The following is a 5,948-nucleotide window of genomic DNA, read 5'->3' as shown; positions in this document are numbered from 1 at the left end:
GGCTGGGTCAATTTTTTGCCAACTCTACTAATTATGTCCCAAAATGAAAACATGTCAATATTATTGAGACAACCCAAAAAAAAAGGCCAAGATTATTAAAATGGGGGGAGTATATTATTAAAATGGATAAAATTTCTGTGTCACATCTTCAATATGCAGATGACACAATATTCCTGTTGGCAGCTAACGAGGGGAATGTGACTTTTATTAAAAGGATCCTTCTTCTCTTCCAATTCCTTTCAGGGCTCAAAATCAACTTCGACAAGAGCAACTTGATGGCAGTGGGTGTCGAAATGTAATGCCCCGCTCTTTTAAATACATATTAGATTAAATATGTGCATTAGTTATAAAATTCTTTTAATTATTTATGGTGATTATTTTGTTCAGATAATATTATTTCAGCAAAAGTCTGTATAAGAGATACAGAGCTGCGATTTAATATTCAGTCATGAATGAAACCAATAATTAAATTTATTGGTTTAACTATACGTTTGAGACTTTGTTTTACCAGTTTATTGATTTAATCAATATTATTAGAAAATTTAGATTTATAACCGATTTTATAAATCGTGTTATTTAAATCAAATTGCTAGAATTATAACTTGAGATCATATGCATAATAATTTTATTATTTCGCGTTATATGTGTTAAGGTATTAAGTCGCGAATTAATTCCGACTTTCACGTATTAAATCTCAAGATTGAGGATTTAATTTATATAAATACGACAAGTATTTAATTAGCAGGAATTGGAAAATTATTACAGAAACGAATAAGAACTAGGAGAAACTAGATCACGGAAAATCAAAATCCTACTACACGTATGTCTCGATTTTTCATCCAACACATCAATTCCTACACTATTCCACCTTCTCCTTCAACGCAACATCATACTGCAACAAGTTTTTCAAGGTCTCAATATCTTCCATGCAATCCAAAAAGCCAAGATATGAGGAAAAGAAGATCACGAAAGAAACAAAATTTTCAAAGATGGCATGCTCAACCTTCCCCTCCAATTCAAGATTTTTGACTTCAAAGATTTGCAGATTTCTAGCAAATCTTATTTTTTTCAAAAGTGTAGATTTGCAGCTGACTTTCCTTCCAACTCCCTACGCCAAAAATTCCATTATCATTACCCCAATTGTCGCATAAATTCATCTATAAATTCACTCGATTGATTCAGCTTCAAATCAATAAACTTCAATTATCATTTCAGTACTCATCACTCCCGCAAAAGCATTGTAGTGAAAACCTTAATTTCTTCATTGCAAGAGCTCAAGTGAGCTCCCTTCGCCGGACCGTTTATTCGCCGACCGATCACTAGGCTCTGAACCGAGAACGTGTACTCGTTCCTCCATCTTCAGGTTACCAAACCCAACAATCGAAAGGCTGAAACCTTCTCTATATTTTCCCGACCAAAGGCCACAATATCCTTCGGAGGCCAACGTCGAATTCCCGACTTAGCCATCGGCCAACTTACGGCCTTCGTTTCTCACTATCCTTACGACGAAAAAGGATCAAGAAACCACCGTTGTGTAGCCTGATCTATCTCGCACGAGGAAAACTAAGTCGTAGACCTTCGCGGCTAAACCCCATCGCGGAACGACGACCAGAAAAACCCCCGGCGAACAACTTCCATTAGTGCTCACTTGGACAAGGGTAAGTTGACGCCCTTATTTCGATGCATTCCCGTTTCTATTATATTATGGGAAATTTCTGGGGTATAGATGGGAGTGTGGTAAATATTCGTACAAAGTTTCATATCATTTGAACTTCGTTTACTACCCTTTTAAAATTCGAGAAGTCTACTGCCGTATCTGCTAAAACTGTCGTGAGGCAGATGATTAGGTTAATTATTTCAGTAACCATATGTTGATATTTAGCTCTCAAATTTTTATTCTATGAAGATATATGTGTTAGCTATCTACATATAAAATTTGAGCTCATTCAGGTAACGTTTGCTATTTTTTCAAAAATCTGGACTTTCAGTTGGCAGAAACTGCCGAATCTGGTAGGCGATGGGAAAATCGCTATATCTCTTAAACTACTTGGAGTTTTTCAACATACTTTTTTTTCAATTAAACTAGACTCAAAGAGGTTTCTATTGATATAAAATTCGACTCCATACGAGTTCGGAGTAAAAGCAGTTTATTAGTTGAAGTTGAATCTATACAGTTTTGTTGAGATGGAAATGATTCAAAATAATTCCTATTAAGGATTTTAAAGTTTTATTGTTGATAAAATATCACTTTTAGTTTATAAATGAGCTATTGATGTGTATATATATATATTGGTGATTGGCATTATTAAATGGGGAAAAGGAAAACGTTTTATGTTTATAGAATTATTCTTTATTTATAATAGATAAATAAATTAATAATATAAAATGGAATTTCCTACATCCTCAAAGGTACATGAAGTATTTTGATAAAGGAAGAACGATTGTATATGAGTTAGATATAGTCGTTTAAGGAAATATGGGTAGTTAGAGAAATGAGTGAATAGTGATTCACTGCATTTGTTGTTATCTTTTCTATTATTCACTCGAACACATGTTTTCGTGTTATTAAAGGTTCAAATAAACAAAAGCGTCTGAGTAACCTATCGCGCTAAGGAAAGAGAATCATTGTCTTAAGTAGCAAAACACTGCAATCAGGTGGGCATTACTTTTACTATACGTATATAGAGATCCCCTACGTATCGTAGGCCTCTTATACGAATGAATGCATGAGATGATCTAACTGTTAATTTCAGTTTCATATATATCAAATGAGTTTAAATGATACATTCAAGCAAGTTATTTCATGACAAAATCTTTGAGTTAAAGTTATTTCAAGTATTGTCTTGCCATAAAATGTTTCAATTTTAGTATGATATCTATCTGCTTTGGCTTTGCCAATGATGCAATCGAATTCGGGTCCTGAGCAGTTGATAGCTATCCTGCCAGGACTAGTGTACACCAGTGACCGTGAGTCATCTAGCGGGTTGGCCGGTCAAGTGACCGTGAGAGGTGGCCACCTCTCCGGCACAAAGTTCCAGATATGATAGATTACAAGAGAACTTAGTCTGCAGACGAACTTTAAGAATCACAAATGAACTTAGTAAGCTTGGGCCTTTTTAGCGAAAAACTCCCTTGCTGTACTGTTTATGATGGCATGACAATTTACAGTTTTGAAGCATGTATTTTTATACCTAGGCATACGTGCCCACTGAGTGCTTTTGTACTCAGCCCTGCATATGTTTTCTAAATGTGCAGGTTGAGCTGATGTGATGATGGTGCTGCAATGAGCGGAGTCTCCAGGGTTGTTAATAAATAGTTAACCTGTCTAGAATATGTCTTCATACATATGTCTAGCTACTTTCCGCTGCAAGATGTTGTTGATGTTATAGTATGTTATGTCATACTTTGAGTCTTAAGAGAATGGTTTCATATGATGTATAACTTGATTAATGATATTAATTAAGTTTTATGCTGTCTTTCATAGACTATTTTCAATTGAGTATTCATGAATAAAAATGACGAGTTTTATTAAGATGAGTAAGTGTTACGGCTATAAATGACGCCCCTTTTCTTCCCCTTCTTCTTTAACCCCATCCCTAGTCGTAGATCACTCGGCTTAACTATCCTTAGTTAGGGCGGCTGTGACAAAGTGGTATCAGAGCGAAGGAAAGCTCTGAATTATAAGTCTTGAGTTTAGTCTAGAATGAGTCACTAGACTAATAGTTATTAACAAACCGTGAGCTCAGCGCACCATCACACCAGACTCAACGAGGTATGTAAAATTTCAAAGTTTATTTGACATTAAATTTTGAAGAGCATGATGTTGAGGTTATATGATGAGTTATGATGTTACACTTTGAAGGTGCATAGTTTGAGTTTGAGGATGACAACATGATTAATAATGAGTTATTATGTTGTAAGAGCATATGTTGACGTTACATGATGAATCATGAGAGCGTTTATATCATATGATGTTATATGATTGAGGATGCATAATTATGAGTTATGATGTGATGTATTTGAGATGTTTTGTGATGAGAATTGTTTGAGCAATTGTGATAAGTCACGATGATTTAGATGAAGGAATCTAATGTCATTGTTAAGAGAGATTTTTTTTCTAAGTAGAAGGATGAAATGAGGACTTAGAGCTAAAGCTTGAGAGAATTAGCAATTGCTTTAAGTACTTGTTGGTTTGAGTTATGAGTTTGAGTTATGAGCTTGAATATAATAGCATGATTAATGATGAGTTATTAGCATGTTGCAATGAGATATTGTACGATATGTTGAGTTGTTTTGTGACGCGAGTTTTGCTCACGCAACCTTAATGGTACTTGAGGAGGTATCATGAGCCATAGTCTTTGGAGATGGCTTTGAGAGAAAATTGTTGAGTTGTCTTACTGAGTCACGATGATTTAGATTAAGGGATCTAATATCATTGTTTAGAGAGATTCCCTACTGAGTAAAGATGGGACGAGATGAGAATTTAGATGTTTTGAGCTTGAGTTTTAAGATAACAGTACTACTTAGTAGGAGTTTTGCTAAGTTATGTTTTGTTTATTTCTGTTGCTGGAGCCAAGTAGAGTTAGTTCCTAGAGTCACCTTTAAGTTCTCCTTATAGGTTGGCCAGGACTGTTGGCACTGCACGAAAGTGGACTGTTGTGAGATCGAACTCAGGGAAGATCGGATACGAGGACGAGGCGTACAGTATGTGGTACAGAGATACCCTAGCAGATTTTCAAACACATGTTCATAGACTATGAAAGGATGAGAAAGAGCCAAGGAAGGCTAGGGTTGAAAGGATGAGAAGTAGCCAAGGAGGGCTAGAGTTGATGAGAATGAGAAGAGAAGCCGATGTAGGCTAGAGCTAAGGATGATCTTGAGAGTATGAGCAGTACACCCTTGTTTTTGATTAGTTTCAATTATATTGCGATGTATATAACTTACTTAGGAGATATTGATACTTGAGCTTTTGACATGCTGATAGATAAGCATGCGAATATAGTACCCTACTGATGTTAAATAGATGGATGTTCCTAGTGTGCTAAAGTAGCAACTAGATGAGTTAACTGGTAACAATTACCGTAGGAAGTCCAAACCGAGACATAGCACCATTAATGGTGTCGGTTTAGAAGGGACATTACGATAGATACTATGGTTTTTGTAGGGTTTATATAACCCCTTTATGTAAGTCCTCTAAAAAGAGGCATTCTACTGATGGATATATATTAGGTTGACCAGAGTGGTCTTTTTGTTAGCATTTCGTGAGTGCTTATTGCCTTACAGATGAATGTTAAGGTGACCGTGAAGGTTTCCTTAAAGTTGAGTTAGTAAATTGAACTTGAGTTTCGAGGATGCTTAGAGCGTTGGTCGAGTTGAGTTTTCCTTTTGTGATTTCAAAAAAATGCCTCAAAGATATCATCAAGAGTGTGATGTGAAGGATAGGCGGGATAATACTCCGCCACCACCACCGCAACATGAGAGGAGAGTCGAAAAATATTGAACTTTCGAAACAAGAGTCTAGAACATAGGACCCTGAGTTTAAGCTTTTAGCTTGCTGGTATCAACTTAAGTTTTGTTATGTATAGTATTATGAGGGTTTAGAAGACACAAAATTTCCAAGTTCGGGATAGTATATCCCGTGTGACTGGGGAGTGATTATGTTGGACCTGGCCAGTCCGCATGATCCAAATCTCAGTAGACGTGTTTTGGGTTTATAAACCCATGTGTTTCAACTTTCGGTTGAAAAGCCAGATGGGTTCTTACTCTAGGTCATTTTTGTTCGACCTGGTAGTTACTTCATTCTACCCTCTGGTCATTCATTTGAGTCTCTTGAAACAATTTGTTTTGATGTCATTCTAGGGTTGAACTCTTACAACTTTTGAGTTATCCTAGTAGATTCTCTTGATGTATAAGACTAGTGAGAGGCACGTCAGAGGACTTTAACACCC

The sequence above is a fragment of the Salvia miltiorrhiza genome, chromosome 6 (genome assembly GCF_028751815.1).
Source record: "Salvia miltiorrhiza cultivar Shanhuang (shh) chromosome 6, IMPLAD_Smil_shh, whole genome shotgun sequence".
NCBI lineage: Eukaryota > Viridiplantae > Streptophyta > Magnoliopsida > Lamiales > Lamiaceae > Salvia > Salvia miltiorrhiza.
The sequence above is the reverse complement of the archived record's forward strand: the minus strand, read 5'-3'. Positions refer to the sequence as shown.